Raw genomic sequence first — 16,399 nt, forward strand, 5'->3', positions numbered from 1 at the left:
CTGCTTGCATTCATCCTTCATTTTTCAGGTGTAGATCTCTTAATAGAGCTTTTACCATAAAAATTCAACCTCTGCAAGAAAACGTGGAGCAGGAGAAGCAGGATTGATTGAGCTTGTCTGTGTTTAAATCAAAGGAGAGCCCTTGATTCAACATTTTGTCAGCAAATTGCGGCTGAGTTATTACTATCTGTCTCAGTTATTAGGTACTTGGAATTTGTAAATCTTTCAGGAAGGCCTTTAATATACAACTCCCTGACTGTTGCTGGAGCTCCTGACTGGTATCTGGGAGGAAGCTGTGGGCACATGGAAACATGTCCTGCTGAGGATGGACGGATGAAGTCTGTTGGAATGGCTTGTTTGATTGTGTGATTGTCAAAGAGCCTTTTTGGCACTTGCTGCTTTAGGACTAAGGGTCAGATTCTTTCTCTGCCTTGCACTGGAGATGCATCCAAACCTGTGTGGTCCAACTGCAGTGAGTTGGGAGCCTGTTCCATTTTTGTGGGTAAATGTGCATGTGGCTTTTGGGGACAGCTCTGGTAAACGCTGCTTTAAAGGGGAGGGCACGAAGACAGTGGAGGTGGCTTTGGCCTCAAGACTGTGGCACTGCAGTTGTTAAAAAGGGCCTTTCCATGTTTTCCCCGTGCTTTCCTTTAGTCCCCTTCGTTATGTGATTCAAAAGGAGATCAGCCAAAAACAAAAAGAGGAAAGAGGAGGTATAGTTTGTTTCTCTGAAGGTAGAGGGTTGAGGGGTTTTACAACACTCCTTTAGAGCTAACAATGATTCAGAGTTAACACTCACATAACGTGGATAAAAAGTACTTCCATGTAGAAAATCACAGCTTATGTCTGTGGCAATTCTTTGGATTGAATGGCTCCAGATTCTTCATTCCATTAACCTTCATCTGCACCAGGGCTGTCATTATTTAGTGAGAGCCTTCTGTAGTGCAGGACATGTGTCTGTGAGGAAGGCCTGAAGTAGCAAGTCGTGGTGTTTAAAGTGGGTTTAAAGCTCTAAACCCCACTGTGTTGTGTAAGTCAGATTTAGCATCACTAGGAGAAGAGGTAAGGACACATTTTCTCCACAGCACAACAAATCTTTACTGGGGGTGGATTTGCAGTTTCTCCCTTTTAGGGTTTTGGTTTGTTTAGTGTGCATCTTAGGAAGGGAAAGAGGAGCTACTACAATACTTCATTTGGAGTCAGGAGACCTCCTTTCACTGCACTGCTGCCTTTCCAGAACGAGTTCCCACTGTCAGGCAAAGAATATCATGGAGGCATGGAAGAAAGTGGAATGGATTTGTTTGCAGTAATCTTTATTAGAGGAAAACTCTTGGCTTTTCCAGGAGGAAATGAAGATCACAGACATTTCCCTCCCAAAAAAAGGGGGTTTGTTTTTTTGTCCACCTTGAGGTCTGAATGAAATCTTTATTCCCGGTTGGCAAAATGTGACAGAGCATACCTTTGGTGCCAGGCTGTGCAAGGGATTAATCATCTGGTGAATTTATTAGCAGCAGCCATAAATTAGAGCTCTCAGGGCTCCTCAGATTTTACCGAGTTGGATTTACGAGTATGTGACCGGTGTGAGTGAATTACAAGATAATACTAACCAGAGATGTTTGCTCACAATTTAACTTCTCCTTCTCAAGCTATCAGTTGTTTACTGCTCTGGACCAATGAAGTGCTAAAAGCTAAATACTGTGAAATGTTAAACTTTGATGAAAGATATGAAGACAGAAACTGTTTCTTTTGCCAGCACTGTGGTCAACAGCAGTGCCCTGACCTGATTACTTAAGCTGATGTTTTTCCTAAATCTGTCATGAATCAGTAATTATCAAGTTTTGCAATACTCAATGATTCTCTTGTGAATAGCAAAATTATTTGTTATTGTAGGTTGGTATTTTCTAAAAAGAAGTGTTCAACTCTTGCATCTGCAACCTCTATACAGTATGTTTTCCTTTTTTTTTTTTTTTTTGCCTGGAGGACTGTGGAATGCCACAACAAATGTCCTGAGGAGTTTCACAAAATGTGAGGAGAATTCAATCTGGCCTAATCTGGAAGTGACCCCTCTGGTGTCTTATAAAATAAACTTTCGTGTCAGTGTGTTTTTCCAGTCATGGTTGGAAGATTTCCAGTACAAGTATTTAGTTGTGGGGCTTGACTTGTGGGGTTTCTAATAGGAAAAGGAACTTGTACAACAGATTGTTTTTGTTAGGGGGTTGTTCCCATAGCAATTGAATATGGCAGTGCCAGAAAAATTTCCCTTTTCCCTTGCACCAGGTGCCCTGCAGGGGTGTGAGGTGGATGTGGAGGGGGTCACAGCAGGGACCAGGTCCCTGGATGAGGCTGAAAATTCAGTCCTTCAATTCTGGTGGCAGAATGCTAACAGCTGCCTTTGGAGCCCTAGTAATGCTTGCAGCTCCTGGCTGAGTGTCTGAGGAAGAAGGGACCAAAGTGAGGGGAACTTCTCAGATGAGGTGGGTGAGAGGTGTGGGAATGTGATGTGCTGTCTGGTCAGTCCTTTAAAAAGAAAAAGTGGGAGGGCAAAACCTCTGTGGGGCTTATTTGATGATGTTTTGGCTTCTGTCCATGCAGATCTGTGGCTACCACCCCATGGAAGTTGGGCTGCACTTCAGGCTGTGTGTGAAGGGACTGTGGAGCCTGCCATTCCCAGATCCTTGTCCAGGGAATGCTGCTGAGGATGTGGTAAGTGGGCCTGTGCCCCCCATGGCTGACAGCAGACAGGGACAGTGTACAAACAAGCAAATTCAAATTCAAATGTGGATGTGAGGCTGTGGTCTGACTGGTGGGGATTTATCCAAATGATAGGGGAGCTGATAGCAGGAAAATAAAAAAAGAAGAAAAAAAACAAGGAAAGCTGAAGCAGCCAGTTGTTTTGGGGTGAAAATTGCTCAGCTTAGATTTGTGGTTTTACGTGAACGTGCACATTAAAGAACGCTGAGCTTTACAAACAGGGGTTTAGATGGATTGCTATTGTTGCTGGGTAAAGCATATGGACTTACAGGCAGCACAAAATGCCATAAGCCTATGGGATTGGGAATGCTCCCTGGAAACAAACAGCACCCTGGCTAAATAAAGAGATGTTTCCTCAATGGATCTCCATGAAAAAGTCAGCTCGGCACAGTTCCTCCTGCACTCTGCAGGCAGGGACACTCCACAGGCAGGGACACTCCACACCTCCCAGAGAAAAATGCACAGCAGAGTGGGGAACTAAATGGCACCCCCGTGCTTTGCTGTAACACGGAGAAGGCTTTTATGAGAGCCTTGGGATGAAGCGATGTGTTGTGGATCCATAGCGTAGGAATGCGATGAGATTAATTCCCGTTGGAGACAAGGAAAAGGCTCCGGAGATGAAGCGCTGCCCTCCGGTGGCCAAGTGGCGGCACGAGGGGTTTGTGTGCGGGGCTCGCGGGGCGTTCGCGGGCAGGCAAACCAAAAATGTGCGAGTGCTTCCCAAAGGACCCGATGGTGACAGGTCACAGGGCAGGGCAGCAGTGGAGCAGGAGGAATATCAGACACAGGACACACGTCTGACCTTCACAGTGCTCACACCACACAACGAAGAGCTCCCAGACTTTGTGTCCAGAGCTTGTTCCAAAAATTCTCAGTGTTTTAGAGCAGTTTGAATTTGGGCATTTGCTTTGGGTTGTTTTGGGATAAGGGATCGTCTGTGAAACTGGGGTGGAGCTTCACAGCTGAACTTGCCCTCCTGTTGAAGCTGGTGGCTTTGTCCAAGGTTGTTCTCAGCTAGAGGAAAGAGCTCTTTCCTATGTGCTACAGTAATCCTCTTCACTTCTGGTTTGCACAGTCCTCTGCTCTGGTTCATGAGCAAAGGGACCTTCAGGGATGAAATGAGCCAAAACTGTGAATCCTCTGAACAGGCTCACCTTAAAAGGGAAGATAATGGCTTTATGGAGAGTGCCAGCACAGACTAACAGATGCAATTAAACTAATTTTCCTCTTTTTTTAAACTGTGGTAATGACTGCCCTCCACTCCCTCAATATCAGTTCACTTCTTTAACATGGCATGAAGGAGAGAAGTGTAAGTTATCTGAGTGAGGTAGTTGTTCCATACAAACGTGGTGTCCTGTGTGGGGCTGCATTTGTTGCCTTGTCAAAGCAGTTACCCAACCCTCTGTGGTATTTGGGAAAGCAGCTGAGTTTCTGAAATGCCTCCAGAGGTGCCTTTCTGTGTGACCTTAGGAGCAGCAGGACTGCCTGGGGAGGGTTAAGCTTTTCTGTCCTGATCTGGAATTTTCTGAAGCTACTCCTGCATCTTTGTTTTCTGTACAAAGTGTGGTTTCTGTTTCTCTTTGGTTAAAGTTGGGTAAGATGAATTCAGGAAAAAAAATCTGAGCCTGGCAAGGCTGGGAATCCCAAATGCAACCATTTTACCTTTACTGGCTGTGCAGAGTTTTCCAAAGACCCAAATGAGAGGGAAGAACTTCTGCTCAGGTAAGTCAGTGCAATAGGCACGGTCTGAGGAGTGTTGGTGACTCAGCTTTCCCTTTATTCCCATTTATCGGGTACATCTCCCTCCTATTCGTGTTCCCTACAGCCTCTGTTCTCCTCTTCATGAAAGCAATGCTGCTTAGAAGGCAAGAATGAGTTTCTCTGGGTGCAGAAGTCCTGGAAGTATGGCCAGACCTATGGGCACACATGTCCACACTCTGAAAAACATGTGAACACACACACACACACAGAGCACATGCAGCTGGGTGAGGGCCCTTCTGGGAGCACCTGCTGCCTCTGTTTCCGTGGCTCCTGCAGGGCTTGCTCTGTGCTTAGTGATTTTGTAGGCCCTTGGAGGCAGAGATAGGATGGAGACTTCCAGGGATAACCAAGTCCAGTTATCCAGTTAGAGTGAGGAAGTAGAATATCATGTTAATTCACATCCCCTGCACTGATGTACACGTAACATTCCTGTAACGACAGCCCAAGGCTTTGAAGCTTATCAGGCTGCTGTGCTCAGAAGATTAGACTCAAGCAGGTGAAGCTACTACACATCAAACAACACTGAAATAATAATTTGATACTATTTGTTACATCTGTCCTCTCCTGTGGGAGATTTTGTCCCGCATCACACAATACAATGTATCCAGGAGTAGGTGTTGTTCTCCTGAATGTTTAGCTGCCTTTGTTCCTTAATGTGGGATATTTTGTGTCACATCACACCATACAGTATACCCAGGAGTATGTTTTCCTTGCTTTTCCCATCTGTCCCATCCCTTTAGCCTCCCCTGGCTCCCCAGGGTTCAGCGTTGCCCCGCTGTTGCTGCACCTCAATGCACATTCTAGTTGAGAAGGCAGTTTGGGGTGTCTCAAATGAGAGGAGCAAACAACTGCTCTGTGCTTAGGAATGTCTTCACCTTCCACCAGGCCTTCCAGAGCTGCCCTGGGGCTGGGATGGGAAGTGGTTTCTGGCTGCTCTGGTGTCTGTGATGCTGGGTGCAGATCGTGTCTCCCCCAGACTACCTGCAGAGTTCCTTTAGTGAGCACGGCATTCCCAGCATCCCGCAGGCGCGTGCAGAGGATGCAGCGGTTGGATCTGTGCCGTTCCCGTTGCCCCCCGGGCACACAGCCGGGAGCACGAGCTGCATTCCCAGCAGAGCCGTGGCCGTGCGGGCTCCGGCGGGGAGCGGGGAGCGGAGCTGGCCCCGGGCTGGGCCGAGCAGGGCTGGGAGTTGCTCCATGAGCGGCCTTGGCACAGCTCCACACACACGGGGGATCTGTCGGACTCAATTTGCGAGTTCCTCCCGCAGCCCCGGGGAGCTCGTAAGTTCCTGAAACCTCCTTCCTGCCCGCATGGAGGTTACAAGACGTGACTGCTTTGCCAGCAGGGCTGGTAAATTCCAAGAAGCCCAGATGCTGGATTCACAGAAATTACAGCCCTGCTGACCACACTGGTGGAAGCAGAGATGTCTGGGAGTTCCATGAGCCTTTAGCTGTTTCTCCGTGTAATTTATAAGTTCCAATCGTGCATCTGCGTAAGGGCTTTGGCACAAACACTGGGGTTTGGTGGTTGCAGCCTCGGCCAGCACAGTGCACAAGCAGCTCTTGGAGCATTTCAAGTGCTGATGGTTCCTCAGCACAGCCTGGAAACCCGGTGGTCTCTGGGCAGGATGTTTTTGAGAGTGTCCCTCCCGTTGATTTAGCAACTTTCGGGGATGGGATGTAATTTATCACATCATTAATGACCTCCTACTTTTATTGGAGCCTAAAATTAATGACTCAGGGAGATAATAAATTCTGCCTCTCAGACCAGCAAGTTTGGAAACCTCTCTGTAATGTCTTGATGGGAAGGAAGATTGGAAATAGAAAAGTCAAGCTATCAATTAATGAGAATATGTTTTTTTTTCTATAGAAATATTTAGGTGACAACAGTTTCTAACTTTGTCAGTGTCTTCCTCTGGTGAGAGACCAGACATGCTGTATTTGGATGGCAAAGAGGGGGATTTTAATTTTATGAAGTCAGGGTAAATTGGGTAAAACCATGTCTTACCCTCATGTCTTGTCTCACAGAATTTAGAAGTGCCCCATCAACTTGAGATTGAGGAAACACTCCAGTTTCCTTATTATATCTGACAATTGAAAAATCTGCCAGTAAAACAAATATAAAAATGCTGAGCTTTTCTTGTGGACATCAGGCATTGCATTACATTGACATCTGGGATCAAAGGATCCTAAAGAGTCTTGCCTTTTCCCTTCCCTTGTTTTTAATGTGTGTAGTTTAATACATAGGTGTTAATCTGTAATATAAATTGATGTGAGCCAGTAGAATACGTGATGTAACCAGAATAGGCTGGAAAATGGCAGGAGAAAGAAGGAACTTTGTAGACGGAGTAAGAAAAATTGATTCAAATGGGATATTATTTGTATCTATGTACCTTATCGCCTAAAACTGTGTCTGTGTCACCAGGCAAACAACTGTAAAGGTAGAAAAGGAGATTTCTAGTTGGATCTGCATCTCCAGTGCCTTCCTTTATGTTCTTTTTGCAGACATGAGCAGTTTAGCTCCCAGGGTGTCTCAGTGTGTTGGGGAGGTCGAATAAAGTGAGAGATCCTGTAAAATATTCTGGAAATGCTTCCCTTGTGCTGGTGTGCCCTCTGTTAGCTGGCACATGGGTTGTTAGTCCTTGCCCTTTCTCTGAAAAAGGGAACATGGCAATATATCTTTGTCAGAGCAGTTTTCCTGTGTCCATGGTCTCATGAGCTGTGCCAGTGTGGCACCTTCTCTGCTGATGTTGCTCCTCCTTTGGGATGCTGTGGACAGTCATCTTCTGGGTGGCTGCTCTGCACATGTTCTTTCACATGTATAAAGTGAATCGGCAGCTGGGAATCTTCTTGATTTTTCCCCCCCCTTGATTGGCAACTGCCTCTTGTAATTAGGGATTGAATAGAATTTGCTGGAAGGAGCAAGTGGGCAGATTGGGGTGATTTGTAAGTTGGCCTTGGTGTGCGTGACACCAAAGGCAATTTTGTCAAAGCTATTGATGAATAAAACTTACCCTTTTTGATTAAAGTTTTCCCTTTCTGATTCAAGTTAACTCCTACTTTACAATCTTATTACTTGCCTTGTACATATCTCAAGTATAATGGTTGCAACTGCTAAGAGAGTAATTAAACCTCACAGCTTTCTTATTAAAGACTCAGCAAGGACACCCAAAAGCAGGAGAATTTGCAGTTAAGACGATACAAATCCATCCTTAACTAGTCCACAGTGAGTAGGGATTATGGAGCACAGGAATAGCCTTTGCTGTACAGAGGATCCCTGCAAAATGTAGGCATAATGGAGTGCACAGAGTACAGGACACAGCTGAATGTTCCAGGATTGTGATTCTGGGATTGTCTTCATTTCTTTTAATAGACATGGCTCTGCCTCGAAGGGCGTAGCTGGAAACCGGTTCAGATAAGCAGGGACTCTTCAGTCCAGGATTTAGCCTTGACAGTCATCTGTAAAAAATGTTAGTTGATGTTTCGTTCCAAAATCCTGAACAAAAGGCTCAGTTCTGCTGTTAGATCTGGGTTTGTGACTCATCAAAAAGTGCATTAACCTACGTGGGTGGGTGGCTTTGCTGCAGCGTGTGCCCCGAGCTGTTGCTCCACCAGGACTGTGGAGTCATCCAGAAGGGTGGACAGCTTTGTGCTCTTCCCTGGCCCTGCTGAGGGATGGGCCAAGTGGGAGGTGGATTAAGCCAAGCTGGGAGCCCCTGGACCTCCGTGCTCGTTCCTCGGCCCTGCTGCCTGAGCCGGGCACTGGGAGCTCAGTGCTGGGTGTAACTCACTGAGGAGCCTGAGGGAAGGAACGTGCCATCCCAGCCTTTCCAGGTGTGCAGTCAGGAGAGAAAACATCCTGGCACTGAAAACATCCTGCCACTTGTGACAGACTCAGGCAGAAATTCAGAGCGTGTGTAAAGTTTTCTGGGACTCTCCTCTGGGTCCTTATAGCAGGAATTCCAGACTCTCTTTTTTCATACAGTAACCTGTTTCACCACAGTCACCTTCTTTTCTTCCCTCATTGACAAGGTTTCCCCTCCCACACACTGTGTTTCTTTTTTTTTTTTTTTTTTGTTATTTTTCCCATTTGCAGCAAGAACTGTGGAATAGTGTGGTAGAATTTACACAGATTTTTTAGGAAACATGGCTATTTTTCATGTGCACCTCAGCTGCCAGGTTTCCAAACAAGGTAAAGCTTGAAGGAACCTCTACTGAGCAGAGGTACAAAAAGAAGTGAATCTTCATTACTACATGTAGTTAAACATGTGGATGCTGCAGCCTGTGTAGATTCAAGGGGGCACTGGACAGGTTTCATGAAAAATCACTTTGTTAGGGACACTGAGTGCATGGGAACCAATGTCTTGGGGAGCTCACGAGCCACAAATTGTTGGAGAGCATTTGGGAAAATACCGCTGAGTCTGTCTTGTACTTGCACCTGCTTTTAGATATTGCCAGGTGAATTGGTTGGATCTTTAGTCTGACACCATTAAAATAATTTCTGTTTGTAGGGAATGCCTGCCTCAGGTACTTTTTTGAATGTATAAAGGCTCCTAGGAAATACCAATCTGGATTTTATTGCCTTCAAAAGTGAGAGCAGAGGGGGAGATTCGACACATTAATATGTAACTATTGGCTTATCAAATGCTTCTTCCTGCTTCCCTCTTTGTTTTACTCCGTGTCATAAGTGAATGTGGTGCTCTGTGGTTCAAGTGGAGCATCACATCTGCACACTGTCCCCTGGCAGAGGCTAATCAGGGAGTGGGAGCAGTAATGGAAAGGTAGCTTTCCCTCTGGAATAACGAGGGAGTTTTGGGGGGCAAGAATTACTGGGTACCGTGTTGGCAGCGAGAAAAAGGGAAGTGAGGAGAAACTCAGTTCATGCCAGTTTTTGTGGCTGTCACTGCAGGCTGATTAGACAGTAGCTGAACAGGGAGAGAAGTGTGAAACGGGGGGGAAAAATGTGGAAGAGTAAATGGTCCCTTTTTGCCTCCTTAGCCTGTTTGCAGTGGCTTCAGTGAGGGAGCTCCATGAGCATTCAGCAGGGAGGAGGGGGGCAAAGGAGGCATGAAAAAGCCCATCACTGGTGGAGCCCCGTGCCCTGACATTTCACTGGGAAATGTCATTTCCAAGCGAGGCTTCCAAGCGCACATCTTTGTGTTTGTGTTTGTTCTGCCTCTCTGCAAATCCTCCCTGGAGAGCGCCCGGCCTTTATTGGGGTTCTGAGAAGCGCCGTGGTTTGTTTTCCCTGCGAAGCCGTTCCCCTCCCTCCCTGAATCAGCTGCATTCCCACGGGAGGAGCCTCCTTCCTCACCCACTTTGCCGAGCGAATGTCCTGGGGCTGGGGATGCTCTTGGCCTGGTGTGCTGTGCCTTCAGCAGCAGCAGCAAGTGCTGCCTCCCCGGGGGGATCATTAGCAGGGTGGAGGCCCCTGACTTTCCTAGAAACAGGAAGAGAAGAGGAGCATGAGAGATGGGAGGCCTAAACAATCTAGAGTTAGATTACAGTTTGAGCCCAATGACATCAGCTCCCTTCAGCCTTCCCACCCATTGGCTTTCTCACGGCATCTGTGCTCAGGCTGAGCAGGAGCTGCCCATACCCAGGACACCAGGGTCGTGCCTTCCTGGGCCAAAGCATCTGCCAGTCCCCCTGCCCAGCGAGGAGAGGTCTGGAGCCCAGAGAATGGCACCTTGCACTGCACAGGTAGCTGGGTATATCCAACAGCCCAACACCCACTGGGGTTCAGAGCACTTCAGAGCTGCAGTCAGCTGAAACCGTCACCTTGAAGTCTAGTAAATTAAAATAAAACATAAAAGGAGTAATAACTTTTTACAATTCCCTCTCCCTTACCTTCATTACTATTAGTTATTTCATCTTTTCGTTTCTACCTCCTCTCTGCAGCAGTTATTCCTCACGTTTTGTGTGTGCTTGGCCTGTGGAACTAAGCCATTCCCTCAGGCACGAGGTGCCGGGTACATTTTTGGCAGTAGAAGAGGTCAAAGCAAGTAAAGTAATAAATAAAAATATTTGGTGTGTTTCCCTTTTAATACAACTGTTTTTAAAAAGATAGACAATGGGGAGGGGAGAGAGAAATGTGAAAGCCCACAAGCCCTGTTTGGAGCCTTGGGAAGGTGCTCCGTGTCTCTGCACGTTCAGCGGTGCCTTTGGATGCTTTTGGGGCCGTGCCAATGTGTCTGCCAGGGGATGGGGGTTCTGTGGGGCTGGGCCAGCCCTTCTCATCCCTGAATGCAGGGACTGAGCATCTGAACACAGGTGTTTGCTTTAGCCTTGGGCTAAAAACATGCTGGCAATTTGTGGGATGGAGATGAGCTTTCATATTCAAACTCTGTGGCCAGACTCATCTCTGTGTAGAAGAAATGGGTGAAGCTCATGAGGAGACAGCCAGGAGGTTGCATTTGGAGTTTTTTGAACTTATTCTCTGAATAAGGAATCAAACCATGTCAGTTGACTGTGTCCCATGATAATGAAGTTGTTGGACACCCCTTCCCCCCCAGAGAACTGGGGGGTGCCCTGTCTGTGAGCGCAGAGGTTGGCCAGGTTGTCTTTTGGAGCATTTAATAGCAGTGAGTTCACTGGCAGAGCTGATGTCCTGCTGTGCCTCTCGCTGTTTCAGCTTCAGGATCACAAATTCACGTGGGCTGAGGTGCTCAGAATAGAGACATGAGACCGTCAGTGTGTCCATGCATGTACTGAAGGGTCCAGATGCTTTGCTGTGAGCTGGAAAATTACAGGATGAATAGAAAGGCTTCTGCTCCTTCAGCAAAGAAAGGGTTCCTCTCTCTCTGCTTTTCATTTGGTCTCATAAAAGCATACACATAAATCCATGTAGGTATTTTTTGTGCATATATATAATAATACAAAGCAGACTGTGAGTAACTTTAATACTTTGAAATAAGATAAAATACAAGTGACTATTGCCACTATCACTGTCTTTATATTTGAGGTATGTCTTGTAAGCCTTGTATGAGCAGAAATACGTTGAGGTGACCACCTGAGGCAAGAACAGTCCTCTTTTCCTTCCATTTTTTCCTCCCAATCCCGTTCTAATTGCACCACCCTAACCTGGGAGGGAGTGCAGCCCTCGTACCTTCAGATTTCCCTCTCGAGGGAATTCCCTCTGTTTTTGTGAGGGAGCTGTCAAGGTTTTGGTAGGATGACATGTCTTCATCCTCCCAGTGTTGCAGCTACTCCTGTTGGAAGCTCCTGGATGCTTGTTTAGATGCTGAAGGCAATGCATTAGGAACTGATGGTGACTGTGTATTATCCAATCAGTTCCTGATGCAGTATCTGCGACATCAAAAACTCTGCAGGGCTTTGCTTACCTCACTGGTTTTTAATTTGAAACTTCAGATGTTGGGGCTCAACAAGGTCACTCTACTAGGAAGGGGAAAAAAAGGAAATTTATAGCTTTTATCTAAGAATAACTCATATTAAGAATGGCTCTGGGCAGCACTGCTGCCCATTTGCTGTAGATCTTGAGGTACTGAGAGCAAACTGCACACACCACATCAGCAGCTGAGAGTGGGTCTCGTGCTCAGTCACCCCACAGATCAGTTCTAAGGTGCATTTAATTTCTTTTTAAGTTAAAATCAGTCTCCTGAGTTTCCAGGCTGAAAGTTAGGCCTGACTGAACGGGATTCACACACTTGACTAAAACCTGTGTTTAGCCAGCAAATGTTTTCTTATTTTTTTCTAATACTTCCAAATACATTGTTATAATATTATATATATATTATTATCTATAACTGGTAACTCAGGCAGGGCACTTTTATCTCAGAGTTTCCTTCCAAAATTTTGCAGGACTACAAAGAACTCAGGTCATACCTGATCTTGCCGAGCACCAACTTCTGTCCATCAGAGTGAGCCATCTCTTGTGAGCTTCCTTTGGTCCCTGGTGTGACAGGAATACCTTCTGGCAGGCTACAGATGCTCCCTGGAGTCTCACACTGGAATAAAACTCAGGGATGTATCTCTAAGGGTTGGCCATCTGGAGCTTTCAGCCACAAAACTGTGGTGTAAAAAAATATAGCTATTTTTTATGCACTGGCTATGTATGATATTTTTTTCTGTTGCCTATTTGTAGGATGACTAAAGGCATCTAATGTTAATCTTGCCTTGATTTCTGCAGCTTTGGGTTGTTCCTCTTCAGCATGGGAACTTCACAAAAGTTGCAAGAATCCTGGTTTCAGTTGGGACATTACCAAGGTCATAAATGAGGAAAAAAACGATTGCAATTGTTTTGGGTAATGGAAAATTCGGTGCAAATGATGGTTCTGATGGAACATCAGCCTTTGAACTTGTGACAAGCCAGGGAGGAAGTGAAAAGCCCAGGCCCAGAATTTTATCTTAAAGAAAAAAAAAGCAGATGCAGAGGATTAAACACAGCAAACCACGATCAGCCCTGTGCTTGGTGCCGGACCAGTGGCTCCAGAGGACATTTGACAAGTCACATTTTCAGGGGGGTGGGAATGAGATGTGATGTCTGAAGAATTGTTAATGCAGGAAAGGAAGAGCTGGTTGTGCTGCTGCAGCAGGGAAGCCGGGAAAGGCAGGAGGTGCCAGGGCCAGGCCTGGAGCTCAGGGCAGGGGCTGAGTGAGCCATCAGGTCCATCCTGGTGGAGGTAGTGTTTGGATTTTGTTCCTCTTGGTTCTGGTCTGCTCCTCCCTCAGAGCAAAGACTCTGCTGTGTTTAGCACAATCCCAGCTCCAACCGTGAGGGGTTCTGGAGTGCTCACAGTTGCCAGCTGAGATTAAGCCAATTCACAGCTGTCCAGGTCGGGCCTGCAAGTGGGTTCTTGTCAGCTGCCTTTCTTCCCTGCATGTCCTACAGAGGAAACAATGGCATAACTCCACAGACAACACCTGGTGCTGGGAATATCTGTCATTAAAACATTTAGGGTCTCTGTGCATCTTCTCTGAGAGAAGGGTTATTAAGCAACTTGCTGAATAAACCAGGTTTATTTGGTGATCTTTGGCAAGCTCCAGTCTGGGTGTAAACTGATAAAACAGTCTTGTTCCTTCTGGTTCTGCTTCTTTGGCTTCTCTTGTATAACAGAGAATACAATAAAATACACGTCCAAGGGAGCTCTCTGACTTCTGAACAGAAAACACTTGTGCGAAACATCTAAAAATGATGGGCAAGTTTCTTCAGCTCCTCACACTTACCTCCTGTGCTACTCCTGGAGCTCTGACCAAACCCTGCTGCTCTGGGTGGGCATGAGGGAACTCTGCCAGGAGCTCTCAGGGGCTTAGGGATAAAGTGCCAGAGCTGCAAACAAGAAAAGAGTCAAAGTTGGAAGTACTGGAGACATTAGATGAAATCAGAAGAAGAAAAGTAGATATTGAGAGCTTGTTGGGAGAAAAAACTATAAGCAAGGTTTCTGAGGGGTGAAATAAAGTATCATCTTGATTCTTGGGGCTGGACACAAGGAAGATCCTTCACTGATGTTTCAGTGCCAGGAGAGCCAACTGCTCTTTCCCTGCAGGGAGCCTCTGGCTGTGGGCCTGCAGCAATCCCAGGGCAATGTGTGCCCTGCCAGCCCTGCTGCAAACAGCGGGGTGTGTGCTTGGCTCAGGTGTCTGGGCAAGGCCAGGCTTTCCTTACCTGGGCCACGAAGGCTGGGAGGCCCCCAGGACACAGCCTGTGGCACCACTGCTGGGAAGCTGTTGGTTTTCCCCTGGGAGAAATCCTGTGCGGCCTTGGAGCGTTCCGGCAGGGGAACCGCTCACAGGAAAATCCTCAGGAACAGCAGCCTTCCGCTGGAACAAACCAGGGCCTTGGCAGGGGGGCTCATTGTGTTTGCTCAGCCAGTTCCACGGGATTTGCTGGACAAAAGAAGGCATCAGGTGATACAGAAAGTCCCAGCCAGACTTTCTCATCTGGGCAGGGGGAGGAGAACCTGTGGCCGAAGGAGAAGGCACAGGGACCAGGGGGCACAACTCCTCTGCTGGTTCTTGGATGGCAGCACTGCTGGGAACTCAGATTTCTTTGGGTTTCTTTTGTAGTGCTTCACTTGTTTTCCACTGGTGACAAAAGAGTTAAAAGCACATGGGTCAGTTCTGTAAATGTGTGTTTGTAGAACTTCTGTGGAAGCAAAGGCTCCAAAGGAGTAGGAGGAGACCATTTCTAGACAGGGATTGAGGCAAGCCTTACTATGACATGGTATAAATGGATATAGATTAATATTACATCCAGAAGGTTAAACATCTTTCCAAGGACAAACATCCATTTTCTGCCTCATAACTTCTCTGTGAGTGAGAAGATGCTCCTAGTTCCTGAAAGGTTTGGACTGTCCTTTCCCTTTCCTGTGGTGCATAAAAACCTCATGGTAAAGGAAGGTTAATCTTGCTGTAGCAAATGTAATCCTGTAATTTGAAATCTGTCTCACACTGCAAAGGCACAGGGGGGACAGAGGAATTGCAGCTGGGCAGCTCAGTTCTGGCACTTGAACTTTTCATTGCTTGACTCTTCAGCTCCTCAGCCTTGATGATCTCGTGATGTTCTTTTTCTTTTCTTTTTTTTTTTCATACCAGTATAAGACTGATTCAAAGAGAATTTAGAACTTCCAGCTCAGAAATGAAACAAGGAGGCCTCGATGTTTTGGTTTTTTTTTGTATTGTAATTTGTGGTGAAAATGTTTAATGAGAAGTTCAGACACGGTGAAGGTTTTGCTTACGTTCAGACATGGATAAATAGCAGGTGGTGCTCCAGTTCTACATGTTGCTAAAAGGAAAGATTGGGACTTTTTAAAAAAGTCAGAACAGTAACCAAAAAAATCATCATATAAAATAATCAAGATATTAAAATCCGAGATGAGCATGGAGTGATTGTAGCATTGCTTGGAGTCAGTTCTTGGAATGAAGCTTTGCTTTCTTTCTCAGGGCTGGATTTGCCAGCGTAGCTTTTATTTTGGGGCATTTCTTTATGAATCTGAGTGGAGGGGCAGGTTCCATCTTACTCATCAACAGCACTTTGGGAAATGTGTGGCACCCTATTGATGTCTCTGCGGGGTCTGGGCTGCCTGAATAGTTGAAGAGGGATTTAAAACATTCCAGTGGAATAGTCAGATATATTTTTTCAAAATCACCCAAGGTAACTGATGTTTTTATTGCACAGCACATTTTATGGCTTATTGCAGCAGTGAAGGCACAGTAGGCAAGAACAACTTGGCTCAATAAAAGTAAGGATAATTTATAAGGGTTTGACTGGGGAGAAGGCCTTGGTTCCAACTGCAATTCTGCCTCCAGTCCCAGATCTAATATACAAGGCTTGTGTTGAAACCCTCCTGATCCTGAAGTGAGTGGGGCTTTGCCATGGCTGGGAGTTATTGTGGGATGTCCCCACAGGTTTTATTTGCAGATGCTGACACGTTAGTTGTACCCACATGCACAGTTATCACCCATAATCATGGCATTGCACATGCTTGCCCTCATCATTTGTCAATTAACACTCGCTGCAGAAGAATAGATTAAATTAAATAGATGAAAGCCCTTATTTCAGTGTTTATGTACATTCCAATCTCCAACAAAGGTGGCAACTCCTCTGGAAGAGCAGCGCTGGGAAGTGGGGAGCTGGGAGCACAGCAAGGCTGTTGTGCAGACTGAGGATGTGTTTCTTGTAAATAGGGAGAGCAGAGGAGATGTAAAGTGAGGAAATAATGACAGAAGTGTGGCAATGCCTGATCCTGCTCAGTCAGGGGTGGGGCACAGCTGGGCTCTGTGGGGTGTTGCAATGAGAGCCTGAGCCTGGCTCTGTGTCGTGCCCTTGGCTGTTGTTCAGCCCGAGCAGTGTTTGCTGTCCGTGCCTGCCCTTGGAATCACAGCCCTGTCCCCTGCACTGCCCCCTCCCCTGGAGCTGGTGGCACAG

At 46.4% G+C, this 16,399-nt stretch overlaps 1 long non-coding RNA gene across 1 annotated transcript in view; it reads left to right on the forward strand.

The window, feature by feature from the left end:
- Nucleotides 1–16,399, forward strand: part of LOC116784555 — a 40,773-nt gene that overhangs the window by 6,489 nt on the left and 17,885 nt on the right. Inside the window, exon 3 of the long non-coding RNA XR_004356133.1 lies at nucleotides 2,593–2,703. This is a non-coding gene — a long non-coding RNA (uncharacterized LOC116784555). The remainder of the gene's footprint in view (nucleotides 1–2,592; nucleotides 2,704–16,399) is intronic.

This window comes from Chiroxiphia lanceolata, chromosome 3 (genome assembly GCF_009829145.1).
Source record: "Chiroxiphia lanceolata isolate bChiLan1 chromosome 3, bChiLan1.pri, whole genome shotgun sequence".
Lineage (NCBI taxonomy): Eukaryota > Metazoa > Chordata > Aves > Passeriformes > Pipridae > Chiroxiphia > Chiroxiphia lanceolata.